Below are 25,952 nucleotides of genomic sequence, written 5' to 3'. Positions count from 1 at the left end.
CCTATATTTCTTATTTCCCAGTAGCATGCGAAAACATTTTTTTAAACATATGTTTTTAAAATTTTAGTTTTCAAATTTTCTCTCTTCCTCCCTCCCCACCCTCCCTCATTTAAAAGGCAAGCAATTCAATATAGGTCATACATGTGCAGTTATGCAAAACACGTCCATAGTAGACATGTTGTGAAAAACTAACTCTATTTCCCTTAATCCTATCCTGCCCTCCCATTTATTCTATTCTTTCTTTTGACACTGTTCCTGCTCAGAAGTGTTTACTTCTTATTATACCCTTTTCCAATCTGCCCTCCTCTCTATCATCACCCTGCTCTCTTCTCCCCTTCTCCCCCTATTTTCCTGTAGGGTAAGACAGATTTACATACCCAACTGAATGTGTATGTTATTCTCTCCTTAAGCCAAATCCTATGAGAATAAGATTCACTCATTCCCTCTCACCTTCCCCCACTTCCCCTTCCACTGTAAGAGACTTCTTTTCTGTTTTTTTTCTGACATAATTTACCCCATTCTACGTCTCCCTTTCTTCTTCTCCAAGTATAATCCTTTCTCATCCCTTAATTTTATTCTCCACATATGACCCCTTAATCTTCAGCTCACCCTGTGCCCTCTATCTATCTACCTACCTAAACATACATATATTTTTTTTTCCTCCAACTACCCTGATACTGACAAAGGTCTCATGCGTTACAAATATCATCTTTCCATGCAAGAATGTAAACAGTTCAATCTTAATAAGTGTCTTATGATTTCTCTTTCCTGTTTACCTCTTCATGTTCCACTTGAGTCCTGTATTTGAAAGTCAAATTTTCTATTTAGCTCTAGTCTTTTCATCAGGAATGCTTGAAAGTCCTCTATTTCACTGAATGACCATTTTTTCCCCTGAAGGATTATATTCAGTTTTGCTGGGTAGGTGATTCTTGGTCTTAATCCTATCTCCTTTGCCCTCTGAAATACTATATTCCATGCCCTGCAGTCCTTTAATGTAGAAGCTGCTAAATCTTGTGTTACCCTGATTGTGTTTCCACAATACTTGAACTGTTTCCTTCTGGCAGCTTGTAATATTTTCTCCTTGGCCAGGGAACTCTGGAATTTGGCCACAAAATTCCTAGGAGTTTTCCTTTGGGGATCTCTTTCAGGAGGAGATTGGTGAATTCTTTCAATTTCTATTTTGCCCTCTGGTCCTACTATATCAGGGCAGTTTTCCTTGATAATTTCTTGAAAGATGATGTCTAGGCTCTGTTTTTGATCATGGCTTTCAGATAGTGCAACAATTTTTAAATTCTCTCTCCTGGATCTATTTTCCAGGTCAGTTGTTTTTCCAATGAGATATTTCACATTCTTTTCTAATTTTTTCATTCTTTTGGATTTGTTACACTGTGTTGTGATTTCTCATAAAGTCACTATCTTCCAATTACTCTATCCTAATTTTTAAGGAAGTATTTCCTCAGTAAGCTCTTGGACTTCCTTTTCCATTTGGCCAATTTTGCTTTTCAGGGCATTTTTCTACTCATTGGCTTTTTGGACCTCTTTTAACATTTGGCTTAGTCTATTTTTTAAGGTGTTATTTTCTTCAGTATTTTTTTGGGTCTCCTTTAGCAAGCTGTTGACTTCTTTTTGTGATTTTCTTGCATCATTCTCAGTTTTTCCTCTACTTTCCTTACTTGCTTCTCAAGATCCCTTTTGAGCTCTTCCAAGGCCTGGGACTGATTCATATTTTTCTTGGAGGCTTTGGATGTAGGAGCTTTGATTTAGTTGTCTTCTTCTGGTTGTATATTTTGATCTTCTTTTTCACCAAAGTAAGATAACATAATCTGACTCTTTTTGCACTGCTTGCTCATGATCCCAGCCAATTACTTGAGTTTTAAACTCTTTGTTAAGGAATCTGCTTCCAATGTGGAGAATGTACTGTCCCAAGCTTCAGGGGTTTGTATAGCTGTTTTCAGAGATACTTGCAGGGACCTGTAAATTTTCAGTTCTTCCAAGGTGGTATGATAAGGGGCGAGGTGTTTACTCCTTTCCTGGCCTTCAACTACAAGTACTCCTTTCTGTCCTGTAACTGTGAGGAGGGGTTTCTCTCCACAGTCACTACAAGCTCTACCACACCAGCATTCCTCCTCACCCCAGCACCGCCACCCAGAACTGGTACCCAGATCCAAACACAGGCAAAACAAGAGATTCCTGCCTGAGCACTGGCAAAGAGATCCCTGCAATCCCTCTCTGATCAGCCACTGGATTCCCCCTCAGTCTGTGGGCCGGAAGCTTGGGAAGCAACTGTGTGCCCCCCCCCCACCCAGGGCCACACTCTTGGGGAATGGAGCTGAGACCCCACCTTCCTGTCTCAGCACCTCAGAAACAGACTTTTTCCACTGACCTTCTAAGCTGTCTTTGGCATTGGTGGATTGAGGAGTCTGGAAACCTCCACAGCTGCCCACAATTCAGTCCTCTGAGGACTGCTCCAGGTTCGCTGCGGCATGCACGCCCATGCCGAGCTGCGCTGAGCTTCCAGCCTGGTGCGATACACCTTTCTGATCAATCATCCAGGTTGTCTTGGGCTGGAAATTTCTTTCACTTTGTCTTTTTGTGGGTTCTGCTGCTTCAGAATTTGTTTAGAGCCATTTTTATGAGTATTTGGAGGGGTTTGGAGGAGAGGTCCAGCAAGTTATTGCTTTCACTCCGCCATCTTGGCTCTGCCCCCCCAAGCCTAATTTCTAAAGGGAATTTATATATCTCTAAATGCTTACAAGAACAAAATAGAGAAAGAGAAGACCAATAAAAAGCTAGAAAAAATGAATTAAAAGTCCCAAATTAAATATCAAATTAGAAATTATAAAATTCAAAGCAGAGAATGATAAAACTTAAAGTAAGAAATGTATTGAACTAATAAATAAAACTAAGAGCTGGTTTTATGAAAAAAAAACAATAAATTAGAGAAAACATTTGGTTAATTTGATTAAAAAAAGAAAGAAGAAAACCAATTTGCCAGTTTCAAAAACTGAAAAAGGATGAATTCACCACCAGTGAAAAGAAAATTAAAGCATTAGTTCGGAGCTATTTTGCCCAACAGTATGTTAGTAAATATTACAGGCTATGTGAAACGGATGAATATTTGCAAGAAATAAAAATTTTCCAGATTAACAGAAGAGGAAATAAAATACTGAAATAACAAATTTTAGAAAAAAAAAACAGTGAACTTCCTATGAAAAAAAATCTCCAGAGCCAGATGGAGTTACAAATGGATTCTACCAAGCATTTATTTTTAAAATATTTTTTAATTAATTTGTTTTCCCTGCTACAGGTAAAAATAATTTTTAACACTTGTTTATAAAACTTTGAGTTCCAAATTCTCTCCCTAACTCTTTCCCTACACCCCTTAATGAGAAGGCAAACAGTTCAACATAGGTTATACACAGGTGGTCATGCAAAACCTATCCATAATAGTCATGCTGTGGAAGAGAACATAGACAAAAAAAAAAATTCAAGAAACATAAAGTTAAAAAAAACTATGCTTCAATCTATATTAAGACACTATCAGATCTTTGTGTGGAGATGGATAGTGATTTTCATCAGAAGTCCTTCAGAATTGTCTTGGATTGTTACATTGCTGAGAATAGTTGAGTCATTCACAGCTCATCATCTTACAATATTGCTGTTACTTTGTACACAGTACATTTCACTTTGCATCAGCCTATTTGAGTCTTCCCAGGTTTTTTCTGAGAGTATCCTGCTCATTATTTCTTACAGTACAATAGTATTTCATCATAATCACATACCACAAGTCTTCAGCCATTCCCCAATTGATGGATCTCCCCTCAATTTTTAATGCTTTGTCCCCAGAAATGAGCTGCTATATTTTTGCACATATAGGTCCTTCTTTTTTTAAAAATCTCTTTGGGATACAGACCTCATAGTGGTATTACTAAGTCAAATGGTATGCATAGTTTTATAAACCTTTTGGGGATAGTTCCAAATCACTCTACAGATTGGTTGAATCAGTTCTCAACTCCACCAACAATGCATTAATGTCTCATTTTTCCCACATCCCCACTACCATTTGTTATTTAACTTTTCTGTGTAGCCAATCTAATAGGTATGAAGTAGTATCTCAGAATTGTTTTAATCTGCACTTCTCCAGTCAATAGTGAGAGAAAATAGTGAGTTAGAGTATTTTTTCATATGGCTATAGTTATATCACCTGAAACCCAATCATATCTACTTACAAGAGCCAAGATGGCAGAGTAAAAAGTAAGTCATTCTCACCCTCCCATATCAACCTCTGAAAGCCCAGAAAATATTGCCCCAGGAAAAAGCCTGGAACAGCTGAACCAGAAGAAAGATGGAGTGCAGCAGTCTAGTAGCCCAGGTAGCTTGAGGGATTAATGGAACAGGTCCCTCTTGCCCTGGGGAAAGGGAAGCAGTTCAGAACAAGAGGCGTCCAAGCAAGCTACCTAACAGCCCCACTTTAGCATGCCAGGAGGAGATCCTAAAACACAGGTGTTGGAGCAGGAAAACACCAACAACTGGACCCCCGAATGCTTCAGTGAGGGTAAGGGAACCAGTGGAAACAAGCTCAGAAAACCACCAGGTGCCCCAGCATTCTACAGCAGTCTCCCAGTGCCTCAGCAAAAATCTGTGAAGTGCTCCAAGGGGCCCCAGGTGGATAAACATCCTGCAACATCCATCTGAAAGGAGCTGAAGAAAGCTAAAGGAAAGGAAAAGCAGGCAACATCCAGGGGCCAGACTACCCAGTCCTACCCCTGGAGTTGCAGTGTTGCTGATTCCAGCCCAACATCAGGTAAGCTGCCAGAATCCTATAGCCTCCAACTGCCATCATAGGAGGCCCCAGCACACAAAGCCAGTGACCAAGTCCTAGGCTCCCAACACAAGAAGCTTGGGCTCTGCTTCCCAACAGGAGAGCTCAATCTCTTTAAAGACCAGGAAATAAGCAAACACCATGAGTAAAAACAAACGTACCATAGATTCATATTATGAAAACAGTGAAGATCGAGGCAGAAATTCTGAAGAGGACAACATTGTCGACAAACCCACATCTGGAGCCTCAAAATGGAATAAGAATTGGTCTGCAGCCCAAAAAAGTCTTCTTAAAAGAGCTCAAGAAGGACTTTAACAGTCAAATGAGAGAGGCAGAAGAGTCCATAAAAAAGACAATTGGCCAGTTGGAAAAAAAAAATATATTGATGACTACAAGTCCCTAAAAAATACAACTGGCCTACTAGAAGAAAAAAAAAAGTAAACCAAAGAAAACAAGTCCCTAAAAAAAATACAATTGGCCAAATGGGAAAAGAGGTACAAAATATAATAGAAGAAAATAATTTGTTAAAAATTAGAATTGGGCAAATGGAAGCTAATGACTCTATAAGACAGCAAGAATCAGTCAAACAGAAAACAAAAAAAAAATGAAAAAAATAGATGAAAATGTAAAATACCTCATGGGTAAAACAACTCACCTGGAAAATTGATCCAAAAGACAGAATTTAAAAATTATTGGTCTACCTGAAAATCATGATGAAAAAAAGAGCCTGGGTAGTATCTTTCAGGAAATCATAAAGGAAAATTGCCCTGAGGTCCTGGAACCAGAAGGTAGAATAGCCATAGAAAGAATCCACCAATCGCCTCCTGAAAGAGATCTCAAATTGAAAATGCCAAGGAATATAGTAGCCAAATTCCAAAATTAATAGGTCAAAGAGAAAATACTGCAAGAAGTCAGAAAGAAACAATTTAAATATTATGGAACCATAGTAAGGATTACACAGGATCTTGCAGCTTTTACATTCAAAGACCATAGGTTTGTGGAACATGATATTGCATAAAGCATGGGAGCTTGGATTACAACCAAGGATCAACTACCCTGCAAAAATGAGCATGATCTTTCAGGGGGAGTAGATGGACATTCAATGAAACAGGGGACTTACAAACCTTCCTGATAAAAAGACCAGAGCTCAACAGAAAATTTGATCTTCAAATACAAGACTCAAGAAAGACATAAAAAGGTAAACAGGAGAGAAAGATCCAATATGTTGTTAATAAGGGCAACCTCTTTATATCCCTACAAGAGAAAATGACACTTGTAATTCTTGAGAACTGTATTTTATTGCATCATGTTAAAGAGGTATACATAAAGGGGATGGATATAAGTTGACTTTGATGTAATAATAAAAAGAAAATCTAATCAAGTGGGTTAAATGGATCCAAGTAAGTGGATTAATCTGATTTAAGAAAATGTACTAAGAAAAAAGGAAAGGAGAAGGCAGACAAGAGTAAATTACACTACAGCAAAAGACACAAAAAACCAATTACAGAAGAGGGAAAGAAGGGAGGGAGATGAGCATTGTCTGAACCCTTATTCTCATCAGATTTGGCTCAATAAGGGAATAACATAATCAGTTAGATTTAATAATATAACTTGCCCTATAGGCAGTAGGAGGGAGAAGATGAAAAAAGGTAAGGGGGATAGAAGGGAGGGAAGAAGCAGGAGGGGGAACTGAGGGAGCCAGTGGTCAAAAACAAAACACTAGTGAAGAGGGAAAAGAAGAAAGGACAAAGAAAAGCATGAACGGGGGGGGAAGGAGAGAAAGACAAAGATAGTAATCATAACTGTGAAGATGAATGGGATGAATCTCCCATAAAATGAAAGTGAATAGTAGAACCGATTAAAAATCATAATCCTGTAATATGTTGTTTACAGGAAACAAATCTGAAAAAGAGTGATGCATACAAGGTAAAGGTAAAAGGCTGGAGCAGAATACAGTATGCTTCAGCTGAAGTAAAAAAAAAAAAGCAGGAATAGCAATCCTGATCTCAGACAAAACAAAAGCAAAAATAGATCTTATCATAAGAGGTAAGGAAGGAAACTATATCCTGCTAACAGACAATGAAGTAATATTATTACTAAACAAATATGCACCAAATGGTATAGCATCCAAAATTTTAGAAGAGAAGTTCAGGGAGTTATAGGAAGAAATAGACAGCAAAACTATACTAGTAGGGGACCTCAACCTCTCTCTCTCTGAACTAGACAATTCCAACCACAAAATAAACAAGAAGGAAGTTAAGGAGGTGAACAGAATATTAGAAAAGTTAGGTATGATAGACCTCTGGAGAAAATTAAATGGAGATAGAAAGGAATATACCTTTTTCTCAGTGGTACATGGCACATACACAAAAATTGACCATGTACTAGGGCATGAAAACCTCACAATCCAATGCAGAAAGGCAGAAGTATTAAATGCATCCTTTTCAGATCATGATACAGTAAAACTTATATGTAATGAAGGGCTATCATGGGAAGATATACTAAAAATAATTGGAAATTAAATAATCTAATCCTCAAAAATGATTGGGTCAAACAACAAAGCATAGAAACAATAACTTCTTTCAAGAGAGTAACAATAATGAGACAACATACCAAAACTTATGGGATGCAGTGAAAGCAGTTCTTAGGGAAAGTTTTATATCTCTAAATGCTTACATAAATAAAATAGAAAAAGAGGAGATGAATTGGGCATACAACTAAAAAACAAACTAGAAAAAGAACAAATTAAAAAACCTTAATTAAACACCAAATTAGAAATATTGAAAATGAAAGGAAAAATTGAGAAAATTGAAATTAAGAAAACTATTGAACTAATAAATAAAACTAACACTAAGAGCCGGTTTTATAAAAAAAAAATAAAATAGATAAACCTTTGGTTAATTTAATTAAAAAAAAAAAGAAGAAAACCAAATTACCAGTATCAAAAATGAAAAAGGGGAAGCCACTACCAAGGAAGAGGAAATTAAAACAATAATTAGGAACTATTGTGCCCAACTGTATGTCAATAAATTTGACAATCTTACTGAAATGGACACATATTTACAAAAATATAAATTGCCCAGATTAACAGAAGAGGAAGTAAAATACTTAAACAACCCCATCTCAGAAAAACAAAATGCACAAGGCACTGAAGAACTACTTAGGAAAAAATCTCCAGGTAGAGATGGATTTACATGCAAATTCTATCAAACATTTAAAGAACAATTAATTCCAATGTTAATAGACTATTTGGGAAAATAGGCGAGGAAGGAGTCTCACCAAAATCTTTTTATGATACAAATAAGGTGCTAATACCTAAACCAGGAAGAGTCAAAACAGAGAAAGAAAATTATAGACCAATTTTTCTAATGAATGTAGATGCAAATATTTTACATAAAATATTAGCAAACAGATTGCATCAACTTATTACAAGAATAATACATTATGACCAGGTAGGATTTATACCAGGAATGCAGGGTTGGTTCAATATTAGGAAAACTATCAGCATAATCAACACCAAAACCAACAGAAACCACATGATCATCTCAATAGATGCAGAAAACGCTTTTGACAAAATACAACACCTATCCTATTAAAAACACTAGAGAGCATAGAAATAAATGGCATCTTCCTTCCATTCCACCTTCCTTCCCATTCCACCATTCATTGCTTCCACCTAAAACCTTCCACAAGCATCATATGTAATGGGGATAAGCTAGAAGCATTACCAATAAGATCAGGGGTGAAACAAGGATGGCCATTATCACCACAGTTGTTCTATATCATACTGGAAATGTTGGCTCTTGCAATATGAGAAGAAAAAGAAATTGAAGGTATTAGAATAGACAAAGAAGAAGCAAAGCTGTCATTCTTTGAAAATAATATTATGATATACTTAGAGAATCCTAGAGAATTAAGTAAAAAACTACTTGAAATAATAAACAACTTTAGCAAAGTTGCAGGATATGAAATAAACTCACATTAATCATTGGCATTTCTACATATTACCAACAAAGCCCAACAGCTAGAGACAGAAAGTGAAATTCCATTTGAACTTACTGTAGACATTAAAAAATATTTAGGAGTCTACCTCCCAAAACAAACCCAGGAACACAATTACAAAACACTTTTCACACAAATACAGTCAGATCTAAATAACTGGAAAAACATCAGTTGCTCATGGGTAGGCCGAGCTAATATAATAAAAATGACAATCCTACCTAAGCTAATTTACTTATTCAGTGACATGCCAAACTACCAAAAAAATATTTTATAGTTAGAAAAAATAATAACAAGATTCATTTGGAAGAACAAAAGGTCCAGAATATCAAGGGAACTAATAAAAAGAAATGCAGGGGAAGGTGGCTTAGCCATTCCAGATCTTAAATTGTATTATAAAGCAGCAATCATCAAAACTGCTTGATACTGGCTAAGAAATAGAGTGATAGATCAGAAGAATAGGTTAAATTTACAAGACACAGTAGTCAATGACTATAGTAATCTATTATTTTATAAACCCAAAGACCCCAGCTTCTGGGATAAGAGCCCACTCTTCAACAAAAACTGCTGAGAAAACTGGAAAACAGTATGGCAGAAACTAGGCATAGATCAAAATCTCACACCACATATCAAAATAAAGTCAAAATGAGTTCATGATTTAGCTATAAAGGCTGATACAATAAGCAAACTAAGAGAGCAAGGAATAGTTTACCTATCTGATTTGTAGAGAACAGAAGAATTCATGACAAAACAGGAGATAGAGAACATTATGGAAAGCAAAATGGATAACTTCGATTACATTAAATTGAAATGTTTTTGTACAAACAAAGCCAAAGCAAACAAGATTAGAAGTAAAGTAGAAAATTAGGAAAGAATTTTTACAACAGTCTCTCTGATAAGGGTCTCATTTCAAAACCTATATAGAGAAATAAGTCAAATTTATAAGAATACAAGCCGTTTCCCAATTGATATATGGTCAAAGGATACGAACAAGCAGTTCTCAGATGAAGAAATTAAAGCCATCTATAGTCATATCAAACATTTTCTAAATCACTATTGATTAAAGCAATGCAAATCAAAACAACTCTGAGGTACCATATCACCCCTATCAGATTGGCCAACATGACAAAACAGGGAAATGATAAATGTTGAAGATGTGGGAAAATTGGAACACTAATGCGTTGTTGGTAGAGTTGTGAAATGATCCAACCATTTTCGAAAGAAATTTGTAACTGTGCCCAAAGGGCTATAATAATGTGCATACTCTTTGACCCAGCAATAGTACTTCTAGGGCTATATCCCAGACAAATCATACAAATGGGAAAAGTACCCACGTGTACAAAAATATTTATAGCAGCTCTTTTTGTGGTAGCAAAGAATTGGATATTGAGAGGATGCCCATCAATTGGGGAATGGCTGAACAAGTTGTGGTACATGAATGTAATGGAATACTATTGTGCTATAAGAAATGATGAACACATTGACTTCAGAAAAATCTGGAAAGACTTGTATAGTCTGATGCTGAGTGAAGTGAGCAGAACCAAGAGAACATTGTACACAATAACAGCCATGTTGTGTGATGACTAATACTGACAAAATTACCCCTTCTCAAAAATACAAGGATCTAAGACATCTCCAAATGACTTGTGATGGAAAAATGTTATCCACCATGTAGTTTGAATGCAGATCAAAGCATACTATCTGCTATTTTTTTTTTCTTCTGCTGTGTTTTCTTTCCTCTTTCTGGTGGTTCCTCCTCTTGGTTCTAATTCTTACTTACAACATCACTAATGTGAAAATATATGTAATAGGAATGTGTATGTATAGCCTATATCAGATTGTGTGCTGTTTTGGGGAAAGAAGTAGGAAGAGAGGGGGAGAAAGCTACACAGAGCTCTATGCTCTGGTCTGTGAGCATCCATAAGCACTCTTTTCTGCCTTGGAACTGTGAGGAGGGGCCCCTCTCTGCTGTGGCTGCAAGCTTTGCTATATTAGTGCTCTTCTCACCCTGGGATTGCCACCCAGTACTGCAACCCAGATCTAAGTATGGACAAAACAACAGAGTTCTGCTTCAGTTCTAGAAAAAGACCCCTGTAATCTCCTCCTGATCAGCTGTTTTACCCCCTTACTGTCTGTGGGCTGAGAGCTACAGAAATAGCTGCTACCACTGCCACTGCTACTACTGATTCAGTCACACCCAAGGCCCGCTCATCGTTTGGTTGGGCTGGGACTGTGCGGGCACAGCCTGCAATGGACTGTGCTCCACTCTTAACCAGGTGTGGCAGACTTTCCCTGCTGACTTTCCAAGTTGCCTTTGGTATCTGTGAGCTGAGAGGCCAGAAAACTGCCGCTGCTGCCAGTGATTTAGTCATGCTGAGGCCTGCACCTGGTTGTCTGTGGCCTGGTCTGCACTGAAGTGACCTGCTCTGGACTGTGCTCCTCTCTCACCTTGGCACTACAGACATTTCCCTCCAACCTTCCAAGTTGTCTTAGGCTTGATCTTTGTTTCTTTCTGGCTTTTTGTGTGTTTTGCTGCTCTAGAATTTGTTTAGGACAATTTTTAAAGGTATTTGGAGGGTTTGGGGGTGGGATAGCTCAGGCAGGTCTCTGTCTTTACTCTCCAATATTGACTGCCTCCTCTACCAAACATTTAAAGAACAATTTATTTCAAGGCTACATAAACTATTTGGAAAAATAGGTGAAGAAGGAGTCCCACAAAATTCTTTTTGTAATACAAATATGGTACTCATACCTAAATCAGGAAGAGCCAAAATAGAGAAATAAAATTATAGACCTCTTCCTAATAAATACTGATGCAAAAACTTTAAATACAATATTAGTAAAGAGATTACAGCGGTTTATCATGAGGATAATACACTATTACCAGGTGGGATTTATACCAGGAATGCAGGTCTTGTTCAATATTAGGAAAACTATTAGCATAATTGACAATGTCAATAACAAAACTAACAGAAATAATGATTATCTCAGTAGATACAGAAAGAGCTTTTGACAAAATACAGAACCCATTCCTATTAAAAATGCCAGAGGGTATAAGAATGAATGGAGTTTTCCTTAAAATGTTAAGTAATATCTACCTAAAACCATCAGCAAGCATTATATGTAGTGGGGATTAACTAGAAACTTTCCCAATAAGATCATGGATGAAACAAGGAGTACAATGACACAAGACAATTCCTGAAGACTCATGATAGAAAATACTATCCATGTCCAGAGAAAGAACTATGAAGTCTGAATGCAGATTGGAGCACAGTGCTTTCACTTTTTTTAAATTTTTAAAATTTTTTTGTATTTTTCTTTCTTATTTTTCCCCTTTCATTCTGTTTCTTCTTTCACAACATGACTATTGTGGGGGAGCCAAGATGGCAGAGTAAAAAGGTAGTCCCTCTCACTCTCCCCTATCAAAGTCTGAAAACCCAGAAGATGTCACCCCAGGAAAAAAACCCTGAAAAAGCTGAACTAGAAGAAAGACGGGAAAGCAGCAGTGCAGCAGCACAGCAAACAGGTCTCCCAGTGCCTCAGCAAAAATAAGGGAGGCAGAACTAGAAGGAGTCCCAGGCAGATAAGTACCCTGTGGCATTCATCTGAAAGGAGGTGAAGAAAGCAACCTAAAGTCTTCCTACAGACTCAGCCTTGCTTGTTCCAGCCCAACACCAGGAGAGCTGTCTGATCCCTGCAGCCTCCAGCTGTCAACCAGGAAGACATCCTGAAGCCCAGGTGGTAGAGCAGGCAAACACCAACACCTGGACCTCCAAGTGCTTTGGTGTGGGTAGGGGAACTGCTGGAGGCCAGCTCTGAAAACCACCAGGTGCCTCAGCACTGTACCTCAAAGGAATCTCCCAGTGCATTAGCAGAAACAAGGGAGGCAGCACTGCAAGGGGCCCCAGGCAGATAAACACCCTGCACCGCCCAGCTTAAAGGAGGTGAAGAAAGTTAAAGGAAAGGAAAAGCAGGCAACCTAGAATTGCCTGAAAGTTCCAGCCTTGCTGATTCCAGCCCAACAAGAGGTAAGAACCCTATAGCCTCTAACTACCAACATAAGAGGCCCCAGCACACAAAGCCAGTGACCAAGACCTAGGCTCCCAACACAAGAATCTTGGGTCAGTGCTCTCTGTTCCCCAGCAGGAGAGCTCAATATCTTTAAAGGCCAGGGAATACAGAAACACCATGAGGAAAAAGAAACGTACTATAGATTCATATTATGAGAAGAGTGAAGATCAAGACAGAAATTCTGAAGAGGACAACATTGTCAACAAACCCACATCTGCAACAACAAAAGGGAATATGAACTGGTCTGAAGCCCAAAAAGCCTTCTTAGAAGAGCTCAAGAAGGATTTTAAAGTCAAATGAAGAGGTAGAAGAGTCCTTCAAAAATACAATTGGCCAATTGGAAAAAAATACACTGAAGAAAACAAGTCCCTAAAAAACACAATTGGCCAATTGAAGAAGGAAGTACAAAAACTAACAGAAGAAAACAATCTGTTAAAAACTAGAATTGGACAAATGGAAACTAACTCTATGAGAGAGCAAGAATCAGTCAAACAGAAACAAAAAAATGAAAAAAAAGATGAAAACGTAAAATACCTCATCAGTAAAACAACCAACCTGGAAAATCGATTCAGGAGAGACAATTTAAAAATTATTGGACTACCTGAAAATCATGATGAAAAAAAGAGCCTGGACAGTATCTTTCAGGAAATCATAAAGGAAAACTGCCCAGAAGTCCTAGAACCAGAAGGAAAATAACCATAGAAAGAATCCACGCTCACCACCTGAAAGAGATCCCAAATTGAAACACCAAGGAATATAATAGCAAATTCAAAATTACCAGATGAAAAGAGAAGGTGCTGCAAGCAGCCAGAAAGAAACAATTTAAATATCATGGAACCACAGTCAGGATTACACAGGACCTTGCAGCTTCTACATTAAAAGACCACAGGGCGTGGAACAAAGGAGCTTGGAATGCAGCCAAGGATCAACTACCCAGCAAAAATGAGCATCATTTTTCAAGGGAGGAGATATGAACTTCCAAACTTTCCTGATAAAAAGACCAGAGCTCAACAAAAAATTTGATCTTCAAGTACAGGACTCAAGAAGGACTAAAAAGGTAAATGGGACAGAAAGATACAATATGTTGTTAATAAGGGGGGCTGTTTAAACCCTACAAGGGAGACACTTGCAACTTGAGAACTGTATTGTTATTACACCATGTTAAAGGAGTATACATAAAGAGGTGGATATTAGTTGACTTTGATGTAATGATAAAAAAAATCTAATCAAGTGGGTTAAATGGATCCAAATAAGTGGATTCTGATCTTAGAAAATGTACTGAGAAAGGAGGAGGCAGACAAGGGTAAATTACATTACAGGAAAAGACACAAAATCCTATTACAGCAGAGGGAAAGAAGGGAGGGGGTGAGCATTGTTTGAACCTTACTCTCATCAGATTTGGCTCAAGAAGGGCATAACATAATCAGTTAGGTATAGAAATCTAACTTGCCCTATAGGCAGTAGGAGGGAAAAGGGGAAAGAAAAGGGAGGGAGGATAGAAAGGAGGGAAGAAAAAGTAAGGGTAAAGGGGAAGAAAAGGGAAAGGGATAATAGAAGGGAGGAGGGACTGAAGGAGACAGTGGTCAAAAGCAAAACACTAGTGAAGGGGGAAAGGAAAAAGGAGAAAGAAAAGCATAAAGGGGGAAAAGGATGGAGAAAAAGACACAGATAGTAATCATAACTGTGAATGTGAATGGGATGAACTCTCCCATAAAACAGAAATGGATTGCAGAATGGATTAAAAACCATAATCCTACAATATGTTGTTTACAGGAAACACATTTGAAAAAGAGTGACACATACAGGGTAAAGGTAAAAGGCTGGAGCAGAATATATTATGCTTCAGCTGAAGTAAAAAAAGCAGGGGTAGCAATCCTGATCTCAGACAAAGCAAAAGCAAAAATAGATCTAATCAAAAGAGATAAGGAAGGAAACTACATCCTGCTAAAAGGCACCATAGACAATGAAGTAATATCATTACTAAACATATATGCACCAAATGGTATAGCATCCAAATTCTTAGAGGAGAAGTTCAGGGAGTTACAGGAAGAAATAGACAGCAAAACTATACTAGTGGGGGACCTGAACCTCCCCCTCTCTGCACTAGATAAATCTAACCACAAAATAAACAAGAAAGAAGTTAAGGAGGTGAATAGAACATTAGAAAAGTTAGGTATGATAGACCTCTGGAGAAAACTGAATGGGGATAGAAAGGAATATACTTTTTTCTCGGCAGTACATGGCACATACACAAAAATTGACCATGTACTAGGGCATAAAAACCTCACAATCCAATGCAGAAAGGCAGAAATATTAAATGCATCCTTTTCAGATCATGATGCAATAAAAATTATATGTAATAAAGGGCCATGGAAAGATAGACTAAAAAATAATTGGAAACTAAATAATCTAATCCTAAAAAATGATTGGGTCAAACAACAAATCATAGAAACAATCAATAATTTCATTCAAGAGAATGACAATAATGAGACAACATACCAAAACTTATGGGATGCAGCGAAAGCAGTTCTTAGGGGAAGTTTTATATCTCTAAATGCTTACATAAATAAAATAGAAAAAGAGGAGATTAATGAATTGGGCATACAACTAAAAAAACTAGAAAAAGAACAAATTAAAAATCCTCAACTAAACACCAAATTAGAAATATTGAAAACCAAAGGAAAAATTAAGAAAACTATTGAACTAATAAATAAAACTAAGAGCTGGTTTTATGAAAAAACAATAAAATAGATAAACCTTTGGTTAATTTAATTAAAAAAAGATAAAAGAAAACCAAATTACTAGTATCAAGTTTGAAATCAGTGAAGCTACCACCAAGGAAGAGGAAATTAAAACAATAATTAGGAATTATTTTGCCCAACTATATGCCAACAAATTTGACAATCTTAGTGAAATGGATACATATTTACAAAAAATAAATTGCCCAGATTAACAGAAGAGGAAGTAAAATACTTAAATAATCCCATCTCAGAAAAAGTAAATTGAACAAGCCATTGATGAATTCCCTAGGAAAAACTCTCTAGGGCCAGGTGGATTTACATGCAATTCTATCAAACATTTAAAGAACAATTAATTCCAATACTATATAGACTATTTGGGAAAATAGGTGAAGAAGGAGTCTTACCAAATTCTTTTTATGATACAAATATGGTGTTGATACCTAAACCAGGAAGAGTCAAAAAGAGAAAGAAAATTATAGAGCAATTTCTCTAATGAATGTAGATGCAAAAATTTTAAACAATGTAACAACAACTTATCACAAGAATAATACACTATGACCAGGTAAGATTTATACCAAGAATGCAGGGCTGGTTCAATATTAGGAAAACTATCAGCATATCAACACAAAACCAACAGAAACCACATGATCATCTCAATAGATGCAGAAAAAGCTTTTGATAAAATACAACACCCATTCCTATTAAAAACACTAGAAAGCATAGGTATAAATGGAGTCTTCCTTAAAATAATAAATAGCATCTATCTAAAACCTTCAGCAAGCATTATATGTAATGGGGACAGGCTAGAAGCATTTCCAATAAGATCGGGGGAAACAAGGATGTCCATTATCACCACTGTTATTCAATATTGTACTGGAAATTTAGCTTTAGCAATAAGAGAAGAAAAAGAAATTGAAGGCATTAGAATAGGCAAAGAAGAAACAAAGCTATCACTCTTTGCAGATGACATGATGATATACTTAGAGAATCCTAGAGAATCAAGTAAAAAACTACTTGAAATAATAAACAACTTTAGCAAAGTTGCAGGCTATAAAATAAACCCACATAAATCATCAGCATTTCTATATATTACCAACAAAGCCCAACAGCAAGAGATAGAAAGAGAAATCCATTTAAACTTACTGTAGACATTATAAAATATTTAGGAGTCTACCTCCCAAACAAACCCAGGAACTCTATGAACACAATTACAAAACACTTTTCACACAAATAAAATCAGATCTAAATAATTGGAAAAACATCAGTTGCTCATGGGTAGGCCGAGCTAATATAATAAAAATGACAATCCTACCTAAGCTAATTTACTTATTCAGTGCCATACCAATCAAACTACCAAAAATTATTTTATAGAGTTAGAAAAAATAATAACAAGATTCATTTGGAAAAAAAAGGTCCAGAATATCAAAGGAACTAATGAAAAGAAATGCAGGGGAAGGTGGCCTAGCAATTCCAGATCTTAAATTGTATTATAAAGCAGCAATCATCAAAACTGCTTGGTACTGGCTAAGAAATAGGGAGGTGGATCAGTGGAATAGGTTAAATATGCAAGACACAGTAGTCAATGACTATAGTAATCTATTATTTGATAAACCCAAAGACCCCAGCTTCTGGGATAAGAACCCACTCTTTGAAAAAAAACTGCTGGGAAAACTGGAAAAGAGTATGGCAGAAACTAGGCATAGACCCAAATCTCACACCATATACCAAAATAAAGTCAAAATGGGTTCATGACTTAGATATAAAGGCTGATACTAAGTAAACTGGGAGAACAAGGAATAGTTTACCTATCAGATCTATGGAGAACAGAAGAATTCATGACCAAACAGGAGATAGAGAACATTATGAAAAGCAAAATGGATAATTTTGATTACATTAAATTGAAAAGTTTTTGCACAAACAAAGCCAATGCAACTAAGATTAGAAGGAAGGTAGAAAATTGGGAAAGAATTTTTACAACCAGTCTCTCTGATAAAGGCCTCATTTCTAAAATATATAGAGAATTAAGACAAATTTATAAGAACACAAGCCATTCCCCAATTGATAAATGGTCAAAGGATATGAACAGACAGTTCTCAGATGAAGAAATTAAAGCCATCTATAGTCATATGAAAAAATGCTCTAAATCATTATTGATTAGAGAAATGCAAATCAAAACAACTCTGAGGTACCACATCACACCTATCAGATTGGCCAACATGACAAAACAGGAAAATGATAAATGTTGGAGAAGATGTGGGAAAATTGGAACACTAATACATTGTTGGTGGAGTTGTGAAATGATCCAACCATTTTGGAGAACAATTTGGAACTATGCCCAAAGGGCTAAAAAGTGCATACCCTTTGATCCAGCAATAGCACTTCTAGGGCTATATCCCAAAGAGATCAAACAAATGGGAAAAGGATCCACATATGCAAAAATATTCGTAGCAGCTCTTTTTGTGGTGGCAAAGAATTGGAAATTGAGAGGATGCCCATCAATTGGGGAATGGCTGAGCAAGTTGTGGTATATGAATGTAATGGAATACTATTGTGCTATAAGAAATGATGAACAGGCTGACTTCAGAAAAACCTGGAAAGACTTGTATGGTCTGATGCTGAGTGAAGTGAGCAGAACCAAGAGAACTTTGTACACAATAACAGCCATGTTGTGTGATGACTAATATTGATAAACTTAACTCTTCTCAGCAATATATGGATTGAAGACATCTCCAGAGGCCTCATGATGGAAAATGCTATCCATATCCAAAGAAAGAACTATGGAAGTTGAATTGCCATCATTTTTTTTCTCTTTTGTTGAGTTTTGTTTCCTCTTTCTAATGGTTCCTCCTATGGTTTTAATTTTTACTTACAATTTCACTAATGTGAAAATGTTTAATAAGAATGTAAATGTATAGCCTATAGGAGATTGTGCACCATCTTGGGGAGGGGGAGAAAAATTTGAAACTTCTTTTTTAATTTAAAGCATATGGAAGTGATTGTTGATAAATCAAAATAAATTGATAAAATTTAAAAAAAACAACATGACTATTGTGAAATATATTTAATATGATTACATAAGCCTACATCAGATTGCTTTCTGTCTTGGGGAGAGGGAAGGGAGGGAGTGAGAAAAATGTGGAAATCAAAATCTTATAAAAGTGAATGTTGAAAACCATCTTTACATGTAATTGGAAAAAAAATACTATTAATTGGAAAAAACAAAATAAAGAATCTGTTGGTCATATATCAAAATAAAGAAACAATATTAAATTTCTTCATAGAAAATTAAAACACTAAACATTGAAAAATATTTGGGACGCAGCTAAGACATTTCTGAGGAGAAAACATATCTCTAAGCACTTCAATCATTAAAAAAATGAATTGGGCAGACAGCTAAAAATATCACTAGAAAAAGAACATTTAAAGAAAACAACAGTTAAAATTGTGTTTACATGTAATTGGGGAAAATAAAATATCATTTTCAAAAATGAGTTAATATTAAACTAGAAACATTGAAAATCAAAGAGATTAACAAAATTCAAATAAAATGTAATTGGTAAATAAAGTCAGAACTGTATTTAAAATATTAGAAGATAAACTATTATTTAGTCTGCTTTTTTAAGAGAGAGAAAAATCAAATTACCAGTATCAAAAATGAAAAAAAACAAAAGAAATCGCAAGTATTCATTAAGACTGGTTAATAATTGTTCTAAGTGTGTTCATCTGTTATACTTTGACTTCAGCTTATCTGTCAGTTTCCTTATAAACATCCTCACATTTCCCTTTGACAGCCTTAAGCTCATTATATCTTGTTTATTGGAGACCAAGGTTTTTGAAAATACCACTTTCACCCTTTGGTTCAGTTTGGCCACTAGGTTCAAACTCAAAGCTTTTCATCTCTGTGTTTGTATGGTAAAAATCAAGACTTTTTTTTACTCACTGAGACCAAAATTACATGTATATATTACTGGAGGAAATTTCCACAAGATGAAATAGCTTACCAATGTTGTTTTTTTTTTTCCCAGTGAAATCATATAATGATTTTATCTATGTTATGTCACATAATTAATATATTTTGGTACAATTCCCTAGTGACAGCTGTATTTGGTTTTCCTCAGAAGTGAGGATAATGAGCTTGATGCTAGGAAAAATTGTTAAGAAGATTGATTTATTGTCCTAACAGATGTCACATTTTATATCAATTGTTCTTGATGTTATTACATTGGTGGCATGTTTTAAATAGAGAGCCATTGTGGGTGTGAAAAAGAATGCATTAGCATTCTACCTATGATTAGGTCTATTTTATATATTTGCAGTACATGACTAAATTCTAAGTTTGGAAGTCAGTGAAAGGCTTTGTAATGATCAATGAACAATACAAATGTCATGAAGCTTTAAGGAAATCTTCAGTCATCATATTATAGATAATGTGTTGCTTTTTGCATCCCTGAGAGATGGGAGCACAACCTCTATGGTCCTCAACCAACATGCTGTTTTCCTTAATTGTTTATAGAACTTCTGAAGTATAACCATTTTGAAAGCTTAGCATCAAGTACACAAATACATACGTGGCCTCTGTTTAAGAGGTCACTGGTTTCTCTTATTGTGGGAATGAATATGTCATACCTTATATTAAGAAACATGGGCCTCGCCTCTCCCAGCTTCTGCTGCCGTCGCCATCATGGACACCGGCCGCGTGCAGCCCATCAAACTGGCTCGGGTCACCAAGGTGCTGGGCAGGACCGGTTCTCAGGGCCAGTGCACCCAGATGCGCGTGGAGTTCGTGGACGACACGAGCCGGTCCATCATCCGCAATGTGAAGGGCCCCGTGCAGGAGGGGGATGTGCTCACCCTGCTGGAGTCGGAGCGGGAGGCCCCTAGGCTGCTGGTCGTGGAAGGACTGCTAAGGGACGTGTAAATAAAGAGTTTTGTCTAAAAAAAAAAAAAAAAGAAAAAAAAAAAAGAAACATGGGGTGTTTTTCCTTGGAGAGGAAGTTGGTAAAAAGCTTTGTTAGTAATTTATGTACCAATAAGAAGTATTTGAAATAATTATAATGGATCTTATCTGGACCTACCATTCTTCTATTTTGTTGAAAAGCTAGAGTTTTAACTGTTCTATTATTCATCATATTAATGGCATGGAAGTTTTCTGTTTTACATTTGATACAATTTCTGTTTTCAATGCATTGGACTTCTTTCAACAAAATAAATCACCAGAATTTTTCTACATTGTTTGGTCTTTTCTCTATTTTCTTCTCAAATTTCTGTAGTATAGTTTTTAATTAGCATTACATTATTAATTTTGTTCTTTGCACTACTTTGATTCTAAATTTATTAACCGTTTGATTTTCATTCTTAATTAATGATGAAAGGAATCAAGAATTTTGTATAATTTTTTTTCTTTTCCCAATTCTATTCTTTCTTTTTCATTTACCTAATTTTTAAATTTTTTAAAATTAAAGTAAATCACTTTATTCATCCAACTCTCCCAACTTTGTTGGTTAAAAAAAAAGAAAAGCATCTATAATAATTATTAACATTTAAGCAAAACTAATGTATCATGGTTTCTGAACTTTGTTTCAGAAAATATATATGTGTCACTCTGTACTCTGAACCCATCACCTCTCTGTCAGGAGGTGGAACATGCTTCATCAGTTCTTTAGAATTATAGTTGTTCACTGTGTTGATAAAGAGTTCTTACAGTTTTCAAAGCTATTTGTCTTTATAAGTCATTGCCACTTTATAAATTGTTCTTTTTGTTCTGCTCATTTAATTCATTAATGTAGAAATGTTCTCAAAATTATTCATTTTAGTATTAATGCTATAGTATAAATTGTTCCTATTTCTCATTATCTCACTCTGCATCAGTCCATGCAATTATTTTCTTATCTATTTAAAATAATCTCTTCCCTCATTTCTTGCAGAACAATTTTGTTAGGTCATATTCATATGCCACAATTTGTTTGGCCATTTCACAATATATAGGGATCAGCTCAGTTCCAATATTTTTTCCACCCCAATAGTAGCTTCTACAAATGTTTGTGTGTGTGTGTGTGTGTGTGTGTGTGTCTGTGTGTGTGTATGTGCACATACACATATTTATGTGCAAGTGTATCCCTTTTTCTTCGATATTTTTGGGCATAGGCTTAGGAGTTGTATGATTGTGGCAAAAATCATATAGCAGATAGTAACACTTATGTATAGTTCTGAATTGCTTTCAAGAATGATGATAACATTCACAGGTCCACCAACAGGGCATCAATGCTCCTACTTTCCCCCAATCCCTCCAACACTTGTTCCCTTTTCTTTTTGTCCTCTTTACCAATCTAATAAATGTGAAGCTGAAGCTCAGAATTGCTTTAATGTTCATATCCTCAAGCTATTTATTAATTAGGGAATGCATTTATTATAAATATAGATGAGTTCTTTAAGTATCTTAGAAATGAGCCTGTAATCAGAGAAACTAACTCTAAAGATTTTCCTTGATTATTTCCCTTTTAATCTTCTTTTTGGGAAGATTTGTTTGTGCAAAACCTTTATATTTTTGTAATCAAAATTATCCATTTTATCTTCCACAATCCTCTCCACCCCATGTTCTGTTGTGAATTTTTCTTTTCTATGTAGGTCCAATAGGCAATTTTTCCCTGTTTCTCTAATTTGCTTATGATGCAATTTTCTTTACTTATTCAGTCCATATGATGGTCAGCCTTTCTACTACACATATGAGCTAGATATCGATTAAGTCTTCCAGTGTCTTTCCTCATGTTTCTAGTAGTTTTCTCAAGTTACTTCTGTTTTAATGCTGCTTCACAACTGACCTAAGGAATATTCCTATTCAAAATCATTTGAGATAATTACATTTTTTTTTGCCATTCATTTAGTTCATTACTACATAATACTTCTGGAGTTTGTCAAAAGTTTAGATATTTAATACCTCAAGTCCTTTACCTTTTCCCTCTTTGCATTGAAATAACCCTTTTTTTCTGTTATTTCATCTAGCCTGAGTTTAATGTTTGTTTGTTTTTTAATAATTTCCCTGGAATGCAGCAAGTTTTTTTTTTGTATATAACTTGGAGATAACAATATCATTGATAAAAACAAACAAACAAACAAACAAACAAAAAACTCATGAAGCCTTTGCCTATAAGTGGTAAGATCTGTTTACAATTTTAGTATGATGCATAACTGGTGCATAGTAAAATGAACATTCATATCATCGGTCCATTTCATATAAGTATGTACTCATAGTTTGCCTGTTTTAATGTTTAGTGCCATATGCACTGAAGTATTTCCTATGGGTGAGCTACTGTTATTACTTATTTGTACTAATGTGGCATCCTTTTTTATGTCAAAAGAAAAAGGAGTACCATTTACTGTGTTGTCTTTTGTACCAAGATGATCATCCCAATAATTATGAGTAGGGCCAGCCTACAAAATTCTTCTGCCCTATGTACTTCTTAGATTCCTGTTAGCTACTTATAGGGTACCTTTTTGGGGTTCTAAACCAATCAGTGTTATTGCTAGAGCTCATTTGACCAAACTTTCAAAGTTCCTGTCAGGCCCTCACGGACAGAAGTACTCTCAGGGCATACAGAATCCCTAGATAGTATTCCCTAACTTTGTTATTGCCCAGCATTCTTCCCTCTACTCCATAACCATAGAAGATGTACAGAAGAAAGGTGGTGGGATGCAGTGGAAAGATAGTTGGATTTGTAATTTGGAGAACTGGGTTCAAATCACAGTTCTACTATGTACCACCAACTTGATCTTGGAAAGACAAAAAAAAGTCACTCCTTATACATCTTAGTTTTCTCATCTGTATATAAAGAAGGAATTGGACTAGAACTAGATGACCTCTAAAGTATCTTCCCTCCTATGATCCTAAGATTTTGTCATCCTATCATAATGTGATATTCCCAAGTGATATGAAAGTCAAGTCAAGGAAATATTAGGGTATGGCACAATAGGCTATCCTAACATATCCTTTCTGTGAGTTTAATATTGTTTACCCCTTTCCTACACTGCTATTGGTTGGAGAACTGATTACACTGCACTTTGTCCCTTTCCTATGAAACCACATTGAATTTATTTCCAAAACTGTGTATCTGAAGAAAGCACAGCAGTAAGTATTGCATATGGTGGCATGCCTCTCGCATTAGGGTATGTCACAATAATTAATGCATCCTTTTGTGCTCTTATGCAGGATAAATCATTGCTACATAAATGTGTGATTGAGGGAGGAAAACAAGTTTAATATAAGAATGTTTTTGTACAATTAATTGAATCATTTCCTGCGCTTTTTATGTTTTAAAATTTTTGCCTTGGAAAAGTCACAACAAAATAAATTTCAGAGGAGCCAAAAAACAGGCTAAACAAAGTGCAGAGCCCAAAACAATCAGAAAATCATCTCTTCACAATCCTTTGTTGTCTCTACATTGGCTCCTTGAGAAAACTTAAAGGATACATTATTTACATCTTTTGTTTCAAGACCTTCTGCCAAATCTAGGCCTTCTTGGACTTATTTTTATATGCTCCTTTCATCCTCAATTAATCACAGAAGAAGGTAAACATTTCCAGGCTGAGTCATATCTATTGTCCTTTGAGCCCCCTGTGCCATATCTGACAGCAAGATACTAGAAATATGTTTTGGAATGATATGATTTTCTCCCTAAAGCTTCAGCACATGGATTCAGTTACTTTATTTAGTCTAGTATATCTGTCATCTACAAATTTATCTCAAGCTTTCTTCTTTTAATTTTAAGTCCTTTCTAATTCTTTGTTAAAGCTTAGGTTTCTGTGGTTAAGATTTTATTTCCTCTTGTCTGCAGCCTTCATCTTTCCAGACTGTTGACTCCTAATCCCTTCACACTGATTCATGCAATAGCTTCTCCACTTCCCCTGATTTTCATTGTATTCATTTGAATATTCTCCAGTTTGATTATAATTTTGTTGAAGTATGACCTTTACTACACAAAGTAAACCAGGTGCAGATAATTTTCTGTTACTTAATTCTTACGTTTTCTAACCAACATCTTAGTGCATTCTTCCTGTGGAGCTCAAAATAGAGGGGTCCTATACCTCCCCTCACTTTCTTAACATAGAGACTCTATCTTAGAAAGCATCCTCCATTCCAGACAAAGCCGAAGTAGTCACATATGACTCTTGTACTTTGCGCTGAGATCCATCCTACCTTTTTTTTAGACAAACTGCCAAATAATCATTCTCAATTGTGTATTGTAAAATCATTTTTAAAAACGAGGAATAGCTAGCCTTACACTTGATCTTACTGAATTTCAACTTATTAAAGTCAAGTCGATGATCTAGCCCAGAGGTGTAGAACCTGTGGCCTCGAGGCCACATGTGGCCCTCAAGTCTTCAAGTGAGATTTGACTGAGTCCAAACTTCACAGAACAAATCCCCTTAACAGAAGCATTTGTTCTATAAAACTTGGCCTCAGTCAAAAGGTCGCACCCAAGGACCTAGAAGGCCCCACAAGGCCTTGAGGCCACAGGTTCCTCACCCTTGATCTAGCCAGTCAAGATCTTACTGGATCATGGTTCTGTCATCTAATGCACTTCCTATCTGTCCCAGCTGTGTCATCTGCAAACTTAATGAGGATGTCATCCATTCCTTTAACCAAGGCATTGGCAACAATGAATAGTACAGGACCAAACATAGATTCCTGAGGCACTCTACTGAGAACTTCCTGGGAAAAAAAAAGACACTGAACTATTAATGATTACTTTTTAAAACCAACTATTTAGCCTATTCTGAATTCATCTAATTGTATTTTTCTTTGGTCCCTATCTCTCCATCTTATGGGAACACAAGACAAATGAGATATTCTTGTACCTCTTGACTCAAAAGACCAATTGTATGGTATTTTCTTCTCCTAGATTGAAACTAATTACACAATGCCCCACACCTGCATGAGGGTGAAGTTGGTTACAGTGGGAAAACAGAGAAACCCTGGCTCTTCTAGCTGCCAGCATTAAAAGTGATTATACATATTCCCCATACCGCTTCAGGTGCCATTGACTGCAGGGAAGTTCACCTTGAGTGAGATCTGGAACATTCTCTCTTGGCTGAATTTTCTTGCTCCCAAATGGAGAAGTCTTTCACTCTATATTATCTGATATATATTCTCTTATATATACTTTCTTTGATTTCTTTTTGCTATCAATTTGGATAGAAGGGTTTATTTTCTATTTGCTCCACATGCTTATTGTGAAGCTGGTATCTGGTGGGAAGGGAAGCAAAACACAGATATAGAACTTGGGGGTTCTCCGTCCTCATTAAGGAACAGTGATCAGGAGTTT

At 36.1% G+C, this 25,952-nt stretch overlaps 1 pseudogene; it reads left to right on the top strand.

The window, feature by feature from the left end:
• Window positions 1-20,265: 20,265 nt before the first annotated feature.
• Window positions 20,266-20,573, top strand: LOC110196649 (small ribosomal subunit protein eS28 pseudogene; annotated as a pseudogene).
• The last annotated feature ends 5,379 nt before the right edge of the window (window positions 20,574-25,952 follow it).

Source organism: Phascolarctos cinereus, unplaced genomic scaffold (genome assembly GCF_003287225.1).
Source record: "Phascolarctos cinereus isolate Bilbo 61053 unplaced genomic scaffold, phaCin_HiC Scaffold_726;HRSCAF=1367, whole genome shotgun sequence".
Classification (NCBI taxonomy): domain Eukaryota; kingdom Metazoa; phylum Chordata; class Mammalia; order Diprotodontia; family Phascolarctidae; genus Phascolarctos; species Phascolarctos cinereus.
Note: the sequence above shows the minus strand (reverse complement) of the source record. Positions and strands in the feature narration are given on the sequence as shown.